This window comes from Podarcis vaucheri (genome assembly GCF_965113315.1).
Source record: "Podarcis vaucheri genome assembly, chromosome: 13".
In the NCBI taxonomy this organism is placed as follows: Eukaryota; Metazoa; Chordata; class Lepidosauria; order Squamata; family Lacertidae; genus Podarcis; species Podarcis vaucheri.
The window spans coordinates 36,794,310-36,810,506 of record NC_138751.1 but is presented as its reverse complement, the minus strand read 5'-3'; the positions used below and the strand labels follow the sequence as shown (position 1 = coordinate 36,810,506).

General features: G+C 46.9%; 1 long non-coding RNA gene across 1 annotated transcript; it reads right to left on the bottom strand.

Moving 5' to 3' along the window:
* Window positions 1-2,427: 2,427 nt before the first annotated feature.
* On the bottom strand, window positions 2,428-13,814 carry LOC309516086. Its single transcript, XR_014212759.1, has 4 exons — window positions 13,138-13,814; window positions 8,261-8,443; window positions 4,235-7,109; window positions 2,428-2,837 (listed from the first exon to the last, which is right to left on the bottom strand). It is a non-coding gene; the product is annotated as an uncharacterized lncRNA (long non-coding RNA).
* Between the last annotated feature and the right edge of the window lie 2,383 nt (window positions 13,815-16,197).

Below are 16,197 nucleotides of genomic sequence, written 5' to 3'. Positions count from 1 at the left end.
CTTGTCCACTAGACACTCAAAATGAATGGCCAAAGCCAACCTTCCATGACATCAGAGCAGTTAAGCCAATGCCTGCATGGGACCTGCCATAGAACCAATATGTTCTCAGAGTTGATTAGATAGATAGCTCAGCTGGTTAGAGCATGGTGCTGACAACACTGAGGTCACAGGTTCGATTCCCCATACATATTCCTGCCTTGCAGAGGGTTGGACTAGATGACCCTAAGGGTCCCTTCCAATTCTACAAGTCTATGTATATGTATGGGACGCGGGTGGCGCTGTGGGTAAAAGCCTCAGCGCCTAGGGCTTGCCGATCGAAAGGTCGGCGGTTCGAATCCCCGCGGCGGGGTGCGCTCCCGCTGCTCGGTCCCAGCGCCTGCCAACCTAGCAGTTCGAAAGCACCCCCGGGTGCAAGTAGATAAATAGGTACCGCTTACCAGCGGGAAGGTAAACGGCGTTCCGTGTGCTGCGCTGGCTCGCCAGATGCAGCTTTGTCACGTTGGCCACGTGACCCGGAAGTGTCTCCGGACAGCGCTGGCCCCCGGCCTCTTGAGTGAGATGGGCGCACAAACCCCAGAGTCTGTCAAGACTGGCCCGTTCGGGCAGGGGTACCTTTACCTTTACCTTTTATGTATATGTATACATAATGGTACCAAGAGGATTGGATGGGGGGAAGACTCAGAGATAACAAGGAGGGCAGTGCCGGGCTGTCGGGAGTGAGATTGGGGGTGACTGCAGCCAATGGGCATGCTAATAGTAATAATAAGAAAACGGCAACCAAGCAATTCCCATTATGTGCCAACGAAAGCTGAATTATGTGTCCTTTATAAAGCATGCAACCAAGCAAATGTGAGGGAGCTCTCTTATCTTCTTTTGCATGGTTTATTTTGCAAAGCCTTCCTTTTAGGAATTCTAGGTGCCAAAATTCCAGGGGGGCAGAAAATACTATTTATATATGCGACCACAGCTGCGTGGATGTTATTGGCTCAGAGATGGAAAGAAGATAAAGTCCTGGCCAGAGAAGAATGGCAGATCAAGTTGATGGATTGTGCCAAAAGGGCAAAAATGACCGGAAGAAGCAGAAATCAGGATGACCAAAATTTTAATAAGGAATGGGGAAAATTTATAATTTATCTTAAAAACCATTGTAAGCAGTTAACATTGTTAGTAGGGTTGGAATAACACTTCTAGTTTAACGGTGAATTTTGGACACACTGGAGAGGTAAAAGTTTTGGATTATTATAAAAGATGCAGGAGGAAATGATTAACAATAGGACCCACAAAGGGGAGGAGGGAAGCAAGTCCAGGAGATTCTTTGGAATCTTGTTTTTATGATGTATGTTGGATTTGTGATTGTAATACTTTAATTTGAAAAACCAAATAAATAAATTTATTTTGCAATGTGCATATTTTATTCCAGGGGGCAATAAGCTATGCAGAGCAAGTCTTGCACCTCCTGTCAAGCCAAAAGGTAAACTGGACTGCTTTGAGTGTGCAAACCGAATCTCATAAAAAAACAAAACAAGATCAACTTGGAGGGTTTCTATTCAAAGAGGCTTGGTTTAACTGCTGCTCCACTTTCTGAGCTCCCCTCACCTCCACCAAGACCTTTGGCTGCTTTTCAACCATGGCCTGTCACATCTCCAGCCCTTGACAAAGATGGCAGCTCACTGCTTCCTGGCTTGGCCCACCTTTCCAGGGAAGCTGTAATAATAGTAATATAATGATAATTTATTATTTATACCCCGCCCATCTGGCTGGGTTTCCCCAGCCACTCTGGGCAGCTCCCAACAGAATATTAAAAATGCAATAAAACACCAAACATTAGAAACTTCCCTAAACAGGGCTGCCTTCAGATGTCTCCTACAAGTCAGATAGTTGTTTATTTCCTTGACATCTGATGGGAGGGCATTTCACAGGGCTGGTGCTCAAACCAAGAAAGCCCTCTGCCTGGTTCCCTGTAACCTCACTTCTCACAGTGAGGGAACTGCCAGAAGGCCCTCAGTGCTGGACCTCAGTGTCCCGGCTGAATGATGGGGGTGGAGACACTCCTCCAGGTATACAGGGCCAAGGTCATTTAGGGCTTTAAAGGTCAGCACCAACACTTTGAATTGTGCTCGGAAACGTACTGGGAGCCAATGTAGGTCTTTCAGGACCGGTGTTATATGGTCTTGGCGGCCGCTCCCAGTCACTAGTCGAGATGCCGCATTCTGGATTAGTTATAGTTTCTGGGTCACCTTCAAAGGTAGCCCCACATAGAGCGCATTGCAGTAGTCCAAGCGGGAGAAAAGTAGAGCATGCACCACTCTGGTGAGAGAGTCCATGGGCAAGTAGGGTCTCAGCCTGTGTACCAGATGGAGCTGGTAGACAGCTGCCCTGGACAGGGAATCTGCAGAAAATCCTGCCCTAGGTTCCTAAAGCAGACTCTTGCAACCACCATAGTTTGCACTACCAGATGGAGCTCTGAAATCTCTTAAGCTGGCTGCAGAAGCATGAATGGGAGTTGGAGAAGGAAGAGGGAGGATAAGTCTTTGGGTTGGTCGAGTTGTGTTGGGAGAGAGTGAGAGAAACTGATAGGAGGAGCCAGATAGACAGTTGGGATAATCAGTTAGCAGTTATTAGGAAAGGTATAGGCCGGTATAGATTAAGAAACTGAGAAGAAAAATCATCTGAAACCATAAACTTGTTCAGGCTTATAAAATAAACTTGCTTTATTTGATTTAATGTTAACAACTGTCTGGACTCTGCGTGTACCCGAGAGAAACGGGTTGGTGGCAGCGGGGAAGCAATCACAGTGGTGGCACAGGGATCAATAGACCGTCAAATGTCCGGGGACCCTGTGTGATATAAATAAATAAATAAATAAATAAATACTGTCACCAAGCACCCGCCTCACAAAGACCCATCTCCGCTGTATGTGTCAGGACATTCTCCCATAACCTGTGCTGGCAACCTGGGACAGTTTCACGCCGTTTCCAAAGGGCCGTGTCACAATTCCGTCCAGGGAGGACAGGGCCAAATTCAACCCAAGCTGGAGCCTACAAGAGACTGCCTGGTGGAAGGCTTCCATCCTCCAGCATGCTGTCATCTCTCCCTGCCCCCCCCCCCAGGTTGGAAGTCCTTCCCTTCCCCTCCTCTCTTTGCCACGGTTGCCGACGTGGATAGCCGTCTCCCCGGCACAGATGCCGATCCGGAGGCCTGAGGACGTGTCTGCTCCTCCCAGCTGGAAGCTCCACCAAACCCACTTTTGGTGTGGGAGCCAGTAAGTAGCATCAGCTGATCTGCGAAGGAGGTGGAGGTGGGGGGGGACGACGACTTGGAGGAAAGCGGCCAAGATGAAAGAAAGCCTTCTCATTGGGGGCAGGGAAGGGATTGCAACGAGAGAGGGAGGAGACCGAAAGAATGGGGGCAGTGAGGAGAAAGAAAGGAAGGGAGGGAGGGGGGAAAGGGGGGGAAGAAACCAATCTGGGCACAGGAGCCGGCAGAAATTCCTCATGGCTTGAGTTTCCTTTTTTCAGCAGCAGCAGCAATGCATCTGCTTTCAATTACAGGATGTGCTCAGGATTTGCTGTACCGTGCGACACCGGTCGGCAAAGGATCTTGGACTGATGGATCCGGGACCTTCTCCCTCAGCCCTCTTCTTCCAAGTCCACTTCGCCCACCAATGGACCCTCATCCCCTGCAACCCTCACGCACAAATGGCAACATCTCAGTCTTCAGGAAAAAGAGTCTCCTCTTTGCCTAGCTGTCAACTTTTCCCTTTTCTTGCGAGGAATCCTATTCGGAATAAAGGAATTTCCCTTTTAAAAAAGGGAAACGTTGACAGCTATGCCTCTTTGCCCCCCTAAGACAACTCATCCCACAGCCAAACTATTCTTCTGAGGAAGTTTTCCCCAGCATAACCTAGAGCTGAGGTGAAACATTTCAGAGTGATGACTATTTTTCAGAGGAAATGTGTATTTTTCTTTGTTTCACCTCTCCCTCTCACCCCACCCACTCCTATCCAAGGGGGGAAATGCCACTGTGCAGAATTGTCTCCGGATATTTTTTGGGGGGAGGCACGTCTCATACACACAAGGCCCTGACACGATGCTAGATTTGAAACAAAATGGTTGCCGGGCTGCCAGTACAGTGACAGCGGCTGTTGCCACCTGAAGCAGCAGCCAGAAGTGGCTCAGAGGTTGGGGCAGAGATGATGCTCTAGCTTCCTAGCAGCTGGGTTGTTTGTTCTCACCAGGAGGGAGAGGGGCAGTTGGCAAAGCGCCAATGTTTGCCCACGACATCAACCTCCCTGCTGCCTCGGCCTTCCCCCTTCTGGTAAGCAACTGTAAGCTCCACCCCCCACCCCACCCCCCGTGGAAGCGAGCTTTGGCAAGTGGCTACTGGTGCCCCCAAAAAAATATTTCTGGGGGGAAGGGAAGCATTGTGCTCCTACCACTGCTAATGATGAGCCCCACCCCATTGGGAGAATTTATCTTTCGGCTGTAGAGATTTAGTGAGCGGGTTTTCTCCAGCAGCACTGCAATTTCTCTGTCCATAAATTAGGTGGAGAACTTCCAGAGGCCCTTGGACACAGCTGCAGCACCAACAGTGCTGAGCTTAGGACTGGCCTACATCGGCACTTCAAGGTCTCTGTGTGGCATGAGTTGGGGTCCTCCCTGGCAGCCTGAGGAATCATTTGGGGGTCACACGTTGCAACAAGGTAGGGTTGATTCCTGGAGCGCAAGCTGCAAACAGCGTAAGTCTCCATGTGCTATTGCGCTGCATTGTGGGAACTGTAGTTCCTTACTCCCTCTGGACAGACTGTGGCCAGCAGTGCAGGGAGAATCCTCCATACCCCACATCCCTAAGGAATGGAAGATTATCATTTTCCATGCACTCTCGCAGCACCTCACAGACCCCATAATCACCATCCCTAACCCAAAAACGTGGTATGTTGGAGGCGAGAGACCTGCTAACACTGATCAGAGCTAAAGTTCTTAGAGCCCTGAATCTGAAAAGCGGAGAGAACCCAAATCTGCCGGGAGAGATTACTGCAGTGACCCAGGTAGCTAATGCAGAGAAGAGGAGCGATATGATATTAATAAAGGGGAAAGCAAGGCAATGTTCTCCTCTCCCTGACACCCAAACACCCAGCTGCAAGGGGAGAGTTTGGACAAGAAAATCTTAAACAAAGTATCAACAGAAATTGAAGGGGCAGAACCTCTTGGTTCAACAGGGATGTCACAAGCATAGGTACATTTGTATTTTTCGAGAATGACATGGGCACCATCCCCCAAAGTGGCTATTCTCCCACCTTCCAGGCCCCCAAGACAGAGAGAGATAAAGTGTGCTCAGACTTCACGTTCTGAGTGGGAAATTTGGAGTCAGTAGAATTAACCTGAGCCTCAAAAAGCATATAGAGTTGAAAGAGGAAGTGGGGAAGAGCGTCATTCTCCCAACTTCCTCCTTCAGCTCTATGTACTATTTGAGGGAGGAAGGGGGACCTCATCACCACATGGCCAAGGGTGCCATGAGTGGCAGGGCTCTCTGAAGCTTTGTAGGTGCCAAGGGAAGACCTTGAAGCCTCTATTGTACTTGCAGGCGCCATGTTGATGACCCCCTTGCCTTACTATGAGAAATGTCAATTAACAGTCATCCTATCGCCCCCCCCTTTTGCCAACACATGCAATGGCACGAGGAAGTACAAAGTGGGCCTGGAACTGTTCTCTTTCTTCCCCACCTGTAATCCAGCCTTCAAGTACTTTAAAGGTTACCATTCAATGGCACCAGCCAAACGTTTCGTCACAGCCAACAGCAGAGCTGGAAACTTCGCAGGCTTTGCCAGAACAAGATAAAAATAAAAAATTGTCAGAATGAAAAAAATAAAATAAGGGGCATTCTGGAGCCAGGCTTCCTTTTCTAGAATCTCCTATGGAACAGCAGTATTTGAAATAAAGTAGATATGGTGCATAAAGCAAGGGCAATTTCACTTCCATCTGAGGCACCAGCAAACATAGTTAAAAGTCCAGGCAATGGTGCAGTTATTTTAGACTTAGTGGTCTTATTTTGCCCCCTGCTTTAGATGGCAATTCAAAATGTGACAGAATGACCCTCGTGTTCATTCTGCTAAGGGGGGTCCTGGGAATCTACACAAATGTCCTATTTTGACAGCGCCATTGGGCCTAGGCGATTCTGTAGACTAAGATCTCTCTTTCCCTCCTTCTCTCTCCTTGAGCAATGCAGCTTGTGGACTATTTGACTTATCTGAATAGCAGCTGCTAAAGTCACATTTGCCCACGCTTGTGGTCTCAAAGAATCATAAAATTTTAGAGTAGAAAGAGGTCCCAAGGATCATCTAGTTCAACGCTGGATGGTTAAGTCCAGTCAAAGGCGACTATGGGGTTGTGGTGCCCATCTCGCTTTCAGGCTGAGGGAGCCAGCGTTTGTCCATAGACAGCTTTCCGGGTCATGTGGCCAGCATGATTAAACTGCTTCTTGCGCAGCGAGACACCGTGACGGAAACCAGAGCGCATGGAAATGCAGTTTACCTTCCCACCACAGCAGTACCTATTTATCTACTTGCACTGGCATGCTTTTGAACTGCTAGGTTGGCAGGAGCTGGGACAGAGCAACGGGAGCTCACCCCGTCGCAGGGATTCAAACCGCCGACCTTCTGATTGGCAAGCCCAAGAGGCTCAGTGGTTTAGACCACCCTCTCTACCACCTACCCTGGGACACATCACCAGAATGGTAAATTGGTGGCAACATTTGAACTCTGCTTTCCCTCTGGGATATTGTGGATATTTGTTGCGATCAAAGGAAGTGGTGCAGCGTGTGTTTGCGCGCTCACGTTAATGCGTTGTGTACATGCAGATCTTGCAACACCTAAGTGTGGCAACAGTGGAAACCTCCTGTTCTGGAATAAGTTTTGTGGATAAGCAGGGCATTTTTTGTTTTTTGCCAGCTGAAGTCACTGCCGTCCAAAGCAAAGGATGAGAATGGTACCAAGAAGAAAAGGCAGCGTTAAGAAGTTTCTCTTCTTTTTCAGCACAGGCGATGTTCTGCCAGACCACAATTCCCGGCATTTGGAACACGTGGCATCTGAGTTTCTCTCCCTTCTTTCTTGCCTGGAATGAGGTCAAAGCGAAGGGATGAAACCTGATGTATAAATTATTCCCCCCACCCCACCCCCTTTTGTATGTGAAGCATTCGGAAGAGATGCTTCCCTCCCTTCTCTTGAAAATCTCTCCCCACTTGAGTGCCAGTTGCAAATTCTGTCATGCCTGCCAGCTCCCCATCTCTCTCTCTCTCTCTCTCTCTCTCTCTCTCTCTCTCTCTCTCTCTCTCTCTCTCCTCTTGGTGAAACTCCTCTACTGGCTAGGCAGCCATTTCTCTCTCCCTATGCCTGGTGCAGCTGCTCTGAATCAAGGACCCCGCTTTGGGCCAAGACTCCTTTAATGATGTGGCTGCTCTCACCCACCCCTACCCCAAGTCTGCAACCATTCCTCCCTTCCAACCTCCCCCATTCCCCAATCTAGCTTGCATTCTCTCTTTATATAGTTCCAGTACGGATTTAATTATATTCATGGGAGGGCTAAGCAGTTTCGTTCCTGCCAGGCCTTCGTGTGTGCATGTGTGTGCACTAAATTCTGCAATACAAATTCTACAATGGAAACCCAACATTCTGTGTTTGGAATAAATTTAAAAACTAATAGACGGACACAAAGATAGGTTTGCCTAACTGCCTTGTGAAGTCTTCAAAACCATGGTCATCTGCACATCTTCAGATTTCCCTGGGAGATGGCAAGCTACTCTTGTTTTCAAAATTAAAGTTGTGTGTCTTTCATCTTTGTTATAGATTTCTGGTATGGGAGGAGATTTGGAAAGTTTTGGTATATATGACCCTGTAGATTTCTGGTATCAGGAATCATATACTTGAGATGCTCTGTAAACACAAACATGCATCCATGTTACAACACATCAGGGATTATAACAACGTACCGTATTTTTCCGTGTATAAGACTAGGTTTCCCCCCTAAAAAATAATGACCAAAATTTGGGGGTGACTTATACACGGATAGATCTTCCTCCATTTTCTTAAACCATAGTCCCCCAAAATAGGGGGGCATCTTATACCTGGGGGCGTCTTATAGACGGAAAAATATAGCACTTTGGAGTGGGGGTGTGGAGAGTCTTTTGTTGTTGACAATTTAAAGTCAGAAACACTTGCCAAGCTACTGCAACTCATCCGGGATCTAGCAGCAGATATATGCTGTACCTTCTGCCGTTTCTGTTCTAGGTAAATAAGCGCTGAGGTGAGCAAGACTTTCCTTTTGTTTCCTTACGGCCAAATACTAGCCATTATGGATTTATCATGTGTTCATTCTTGCTTATAGCAAGTCCCCGCTGCTCCTCAACTTCCTCTGCAAATTTCACTGTCTTCAAAGTCACTGGCAGCAGGCTTTGCCTTTTTGAAAAAAGAGAGAGTATGAAGAATATGCCCAAAGTGGAAAACGTTCTCCGCAGCTGTTTCATCAGTTTTTCCATATTGAATCTCCAGACCTAGAGGCTAAGAATGCTGAGGAAGAAGCTGACAATCAAATAGCATCTCAGCCCCTGAGTGCAGAACTGCCACTGGTTCGCTCCAGAAGTCCTATCCCTGCCCATATCCATGCTAGGTTCAGGTTGAAGGTGCACCCATTTGAAGAATGGTCCATCAGAGTGAATGGAGCCCTTCCCTAGCAAGCTCAGCCTGCCATCTGCTAGTCAGCACAGACAGGCAAACTAAGGCCCGGGGACCAAATCTGGACCTTCTAAATCCAGCCCGCAGACGGTCCGGGAATCAGCGTGTTCTTACATGTGTAGAATGTGCCCTTTTATTTAAAATGCACCTCTGGGTTATTTGTGGGGCATAGGAATTCATTCATTCTGCCCCCCTTCAAAAAATAGTCCGCCCCCCACAAGGTCTGAGGGACAGTGGACCGGCCCCCTGCTGAAAAAGTTTGCTGATCCCTGTGCTAGTGCCCACTTGCCTGCTTATGACTGTCCAGAGGATGGCGCTCAGGAGTGGTTGGCAAGGCAGGGTGCAGTAGCACAGTATCTGGCTTTCCAACACCAGGGGTGAGGGGGTCTCATAAAATCATAGAGTTGGAAGGGACCCAGAGGAACATTTAGTCCAACTCCCCGGAATGCAGGAATATGCAGCTGTCCCTTATGGGGATTGAACCTGCAACCTTGGCTTCGTGCTCTAACCAACTGAGCTATCCGCCTCCACCGAATTGGCACGAAGGCCGGCTTGATGCAGGCACAGATTTGGGCAAGTAGTTTGGCTCCATTGCTGCGCCTGCAGCACACTGACTTCCCCTTCTTCCTCGTGGTTCCAGCATCTGTGGGGCTTACTTGCAGCAATGGGCAGGCACGGCATCAGTGTCTTGCACCAGGTGGCTGTGAGCTGCCTGCCCATATTGCCCCAACTCTTGGGCATTGGGCAATGTGTGGCCCACTGCTAGGGAAATGCAGAGCCAAGGGCAGCAGGCAGGTAGGTACAGCCAAACTGGAGCAGGCATCGCCACAACCCTCCTAACATTGCCAAAGCAGCTATCCGGGGATGGCAGGTGCTGAAATTTGCTCTCAGTACATGTCTTCTGGATGCAGCCCATGAACCATCACCAGGGAAAAAGTTGCAAGTGGGAGCAGTCTCATTTTCTAGGTGCAAGAACATTATCTATTGAACTGCTATAGCAGAAAAGCACTCTGGCTTAAGTAAAAGCTGAGGGCCCATTAGAGGCAGGGTTGACTACAGGGAGCAACAATGATAAATATTTATTTTTATTTAATCATTTATTAGATGTCTATCCCATCTTTCCTCTAAGGAGCTCAAGGTACAATATAGGGTTCCTGCCCCTCACCATTTCATCCTCATAGTATGTTTGCCTCTTAGTTGGTAGGTAGGTAGAAGGGGTGGTGAAGGTGAGATATGTGTTGTATGTTTTGTGTGTAACATATGTAATGTAATGTTAAGTGTATATTGTTTTGTAATGTATTGATATTTATAATACAGTGGTACCTCAGGTTAAGTACTTAATTCATTCCGGAGGTCCGTTCTTAACCTGAAACTGTTTTTAACCTGAAGCACCACTTTAGCTAATGGGGCCTCCTGCTGCTGCCACGCCGTCGGAGCACAATTTCTGTTCTCATCCTGAAGCAAAGTTCTTAACCTGAAGCACTATTTCTGGCTTAGCGGAGTCTGTAACCTGAAGCATATGTAACCTGAAGCGTATGTAACCCAAGGTACCACTGTAAAATGTTTAAAATTAAAAAAAAATCCTCACAGTAACCCTGTGATGGAGGTTATTGTGAGACAGTGAATGCCTCAAGGTCACCCAGAGAGATTTGGGGCTCAGTGGATATTTGAACCTTGGTGTCCGAGGTCCCAGGCTATCACTCTAACCCAAACTTGGCCCTCCAGCTGTTTTTGGACTACAACTCCCACCATCCCTAGCTAGCAGGACCAGTGGTCAGGGAAGGTGGGAGTTGTAGTCCAAAAACAGCAGGAGACCTAAGTTTGGGAAACCCCGCTCTAACAAAAACCTGCCTGTTCTGAGCACCGAGGGCTGATATATTTCACTTTTTAAAAAAGGGATTTTTTTGTATGGCATACCCATTCAAGTTGGCTCCTTAAATGTGGTGGCTTATGTCAAGATGGCAGCTGACCGCCTCCAAGCTCAGACCACATTCCAGAGCTTTTCCAATCCTGGCTACTTTTTCAGTGCCAGAGCTGAGGCTTAGAACATGTGAAGTAACAGATCTGCCAGCTTTCCCACTGTGATCCGGATCAGTGGGTCTGGGGGGAGGGAGGGAAGTTGACCCCCCCCCAATGTTGAAATGTGGGCCTGGTTAAAGCTTTTATCCAGGCCAAAGCTCCTGTTTCCCATGGTACGCCTTTCCACTGCACCCATAACTTTATGTTATGACACAGCATTCCGTGCAGATGCCTTTATACATAGTGGGCTGAATCACACATTCTTTCCTCTCCCACTTGGAGCTATGGCATCCCATTTGCATCATGAGCCTGCTGGGTGGGGTCATGTGGGCATATTCCAGCACTCCAATTGGTCCCAAGTGGTTGGGTCTGGGATGCGTCACTGGAATGTCACATTCTGGGGGATTGTGGGAAATTAAAATGGCGGCACTTCAGGAAGCCATCGTTTTGATTTCCTATAGTGCCGAAAAATACACCATATACTGTATCATACCCTCCAACATTTCTCCGATGGAAATAGGGACGTCCCATTCCGTGATGATAATTTTACTATTTATTCCCCACACATCTTATTGGGTTGCCCCAGCACTCTGGGCAGCTTCTGACGTATATAAAAACATAACAAAACATTAAACATAAAAAACTTCCCTATACAGGATTGCCTTCAGATGGCTCGGGGGTTGGATAACATCATACCCTCCAACATTTCTCCAATGAAAATAGGGACAGCCTAAGGAAAAGCGAGACATTCCAGGATCAAATCAGAAACTGGAATGGGTTCTCTAAATCACAGACATCCCTAGAAAATAGGGACACTTGGAGGGTCTGTATATATTGGGGGCACTGTGAAAAACGTCAATGATTCCACTTTGTCACCTCAGGCAGCATTAGGCATATCTAGCTGTTGCCTCTGGTCTAAAGGGTTGAGGTGGTCCCCCATTTCCCTGCTCTCTCACCTCTCAGCCTTTTCTACCCCACTTCCCCAGCAGTGTTGACAGAAGTTGCCCACAATCCACCTAAGACATGGGTAGGCAAACTAAGGCCCAGGGGCCAGATCCAGCCCAATCGCCTTCTAAATCCAGCCTGTGGATGGTCTGGGAATCAGCATGTTTTTACATGAGTAGAATGTGTGCTTTTATTTAAAATGCATCTCTGGGTTATTTGTGGGGCATAGGAATTCGTTCATTCCCCCCCCCCCAAAAAAAAATAGTCTGGCCCACCACATGGTCTGTGGGACAGTGGACCGGCCCCCTGCTGAAAAAGTTTGCTGACCCCTGAGTCCTAAGACAACTGGGAGCCTGGTGACTTTTAGAAGACATCTGAAGGCAGCCCTGTTTAGGGAAGCTTTTAATGTTTGATGTATTACAGTATTTTAATGTTTTTTTTGGAGGCCGCCCAGAGTGGCTGGGGAAGCCCAGCCAGATGGGCGGAGTATAAATTAATAATAATAATAATAATAATAATAATAATAATAATTATTATTATTATTATTATTATTATTATTATTATTATTATTATTTAATTTTGGACTGCAACTCCCATCATCCCTGGTCTTTGACTATGCTGGCTGATGTCGATGGGAGTTGTAATCCGACACAGGTTGGGAAAGTCTGCTCTGGGGCATTGTGGGAAATTTAAATGGTGGTTTCCCAATCTGGATGCTTTTGAAAAGAGAGGCCCAGAATAGATTTCAGCAGTGCCGCCTAACCAAGGATGTCATGTGCTGGGTTCGCCACTCTCCCACATTGTAGGCGCTGCTACTAAGGAACAAGGGATAATGGCCAGATTTCTCCTTTGTCAACCAGTCACTTTCAGTTGAGACAAAAAGAGCAGTAAAATGGGGGGGGGGGTCCCTTCCTACCTAGTCATCTTGTACAACCCTAGATTTTCATATATTCACCTGTGAAAGGTGTGCACTAAATGTTACCAATCCATGTGCTGATAGCCTTGTGGAAGTCCCCTCTGTGCCCCTCCACATGGCCTTCTCTATGGTGGCACCAAGGCTGTGGCAGTCCCCGCCCTCACCCCCAGGTACTTCCTAGCTGGTCTTATGATGCCCAGCTAAGGTAACTGTCTTATAATTTTTGGGGTACTCCAACTGCTATTATTAATCACTGGGTCGCTCTCTGCTAACTCTACAGTAAAACCTGGTTTTATTACTCATGTGGAAATTTTCACTTGCTATTGTATTAGTAGGTTTTGTAAGTTGCTTTCGACATATATATATATCAGAGAAAGGCCCCATCTTATTGTTTTAAACAGTCAAAGTTCCACCAAAAAAGAATCCTGGGAACTGTAGTTTGTTAAGGGTGCTGAGAGTTATTGGAAGTCCCTTCACGGAACTACAGTTCCCAAAGTAGTTTAATAGTCAATCTTTATATATACAGTGGTACCTCGGTTTTCGAACGTCCCAGAAGTCGAATGCTATGATTTTCAAACGCCGTAAACCCGGAAGTAAATGCTTCTGTTTTCGAGCACTCTTCGGAAGTTGAACGACTTCCACTGAGCGTATATGTTTTTTCTCTCAATTTTCTCTATTAAATTTGCAGACCGCCTGTTATGTATTGGGTTTAACACATTTTATGTCACAAGGTGTGTTCTAACCAATCGTAGAAGCGTTGGTAGACAAACGTTCTAATGGCAAGTAAGCGCATGCTCTTTCAACTGTCGATGGTCAGTTCATGCTTGGCATTATTATCATGTTGTCCAGTCAGTTTGGTTCTTGTGTTCCCTGGGCGACACTGTGTACGTCCGAAACTATGGGCCAGGAGAGGGTTGGGTCCCTGGTATCATTGGGTCTCTGGTATCATTGCCAGCTGTACAGGTCCAGTTTCCTACGAGGTAGGGTTGGACGGGGGACTGGTTTGGAAGAGACACCTCAACCAGTTCAGAGCCAGGGCACCTCTGAACACAGAACTTCGAGCTGAACCAGAGGACAGAGAAATGGGTACTTCGGGAGATTCTGAGCCCAGGCCAGGGTGGGAACCAGACGGGTTGCCGGTGACTGAGTTACCCCAGCAGGGCGACTTCAGGCCAGAATCCTCAGTGGCTCCATCAGCAGTGACCCCATCGGAGCAGGCCTGGGGTACACTCATACCACGGGTACTGGAGGAACCTCCTGGGTCACCCACTCGGGCACAGGAACCGCGACGGTCCCAGCAGGAGCGGAAAAGGCTGGCACATCTTGATGACTATGTTTGTTCCTTTTGTTAGGAAGTTGGGGAAGGAGTGTTATGTATTGAATTTAACACATTTTATGTTACAAGGCGCGTATCTAACCAATCGTAGCAGCATTGGTAGACAAACGTTCTAATGAGAAGTAAGCACCCGAACTTTCAACTGTCAACTGTCAACGGTCAGTTCATGCTCAGGTTCATTATTGTGTTGTCCAGTCAGTTTGGTTCTCATATTCCTATGAGTGAGCTGTTGTCACTGACAAATGTTGAATAAACTTAGTTGAGGAACTTATACTGCCTTGGGCTTCTGACTTTTTCTGAACATTTAACACAGTCGTACCTCAGTTTACGAATGTCTTGGAAGTCGAACATTTCAGGTTTTTAATGCTGTAAACCCAGAAGTAAATGCTTCCGTTTTCAAGCATGCCTTGGAAGTCGAACGACTTCCACTGAGTGTATATGTTGGTTTTCTCAGTTTTCTCTATTAAATTTGCAGACTGCCCTTTGTGCCTTGGTTTTCGAATGTTTCGCAACTCGAATGCTCTTCCGGAATGGATTAAGTTCGAAAACCGAGGTACCACTGTATTTTGTAGTTTCGTTTTCTATTTTTTTGTTGTGAACTGCCCTGGAACCTTCGAGTGAAGGACCGTAAACAAATGTTGATGATGATGATGGGTGGGCCACCTGTTGCCACCCAGATGTTTGAGTCCAATCAGGAATAAGGAAAGAACTTTTAACTGCCCATATGTTGCCAAGCCAAACTTAGGGCCTTTATATTAATTTACAAAGCCTGTAACATCGAATGTTTCGGTTTTCAAACACCAAAAACCCGGAAATAATTGCTTCGGTTGTTGAACGCTTTTCGGAAGTCGAACGTGCCATGCAGCTTCTGTATTGAGTATTCCATAAGTAAATGCTTCGGTTTTCGAACATTTTGGAACTCGAACGGTTTTCCAGAACAGATTAGGTTCGAATACCAAGGTACCACTATATTTATTTCAGTCAATAACCAGTAGAGAAGGTAGGAAGAAACAGAGCACATAAAAGGCAAGATAATACATTAAGTACACTATTAAAAACAATGTAAAATGTTTAAGAAACAGTGGGAAATATAAAATAATTACATTAAAATGGTAAAAAGCAACGTAAAGTGTTAATAATTTTTAAAATAAGACAGGATCCTCTTCCTAGGGAATGCTTTACAGTACAATGACAGAGCACCTGAGCATTCACAAGAGTGTTTCCTCACTGTTATTACCCCTTGCAAGCGCCTACAAATCTGGGATTTGTAGGGTAGAAGGTATCAGCTTCCTAGGTCTTTTAGGCAACGTCGCTCCTCACTACTGCTAATTCGGGAAGTTGAGCTTTGAGCTTAACTCACAGATTTCAGGCAGCTCCTTCACTTTCTGAACTTTCTGCCTTGACGTGGTTTCTGCCCAAACTTGTCTCGCGGCTCACCTGCTTTTCCATGTGGATGGTTTTCCTGAGCTAGTGCATCAATTGGGGGCCTACCTCAGCCCATGAACCAACGAGGGGTTGCCATGGCAATGGGGCTTCCACTACACAAGAATGAGCTCTGAGCAACAGCCTGTCTAGGGCCAGGTTGCATTCTCGGTTGATTTGTCCAGTGCTTTTTTTTCTGGGGGGGACGCAGGGGTACGCATACCTGTATACAGTTTGTGAATCTAAGTTTGGCCTCAATGAGGGGCAGTATTTCAATATGAGTAGGAAAATGAGAGTACAGTGGTACCTTGGGTTACAAACACTTCGGGTTACAAACACTTTGGGTTACAGACTCCCCTAACCCGGAAGTAGTACCTCGGGTTAAGCACTTTACCTCAGGATGAGAACAGAAATCACACACCAGTGGTGTGGCAGCAGCAGGAGGCCCCATTAGCTAAAGTGGTGCCTCAGATCATAGCTATCAACGTTTCCCTTGTTTAAAGGGAAATTCCCTTATTCCGAATAGGATTCCTCGCAAAAAAAGGGAAAAGTTGACAGTTATGCCTCAGGTTAAGAATGGTTTCAGGTTAAGAACAGACCTCCGGAATGAATTAAGTTTGTAACCAGAGGTACCACTGTACCCCTAAACATTTTTTTTAGAAAAAAAGAACTTGATTTGTCTGTTTACTTGACTCTATTGCCTTCTCGGTTCAAGCCACAAGTGGTTAGTTGAACACTCAGTGAAAACAAGCACCTGTGGTTGGAGTCCTCCCAGAATGGGGCTGGCTCCAGGAAGCAAAGGTGGTCCTCCTCATTGATCAGTGGGTCACCTGG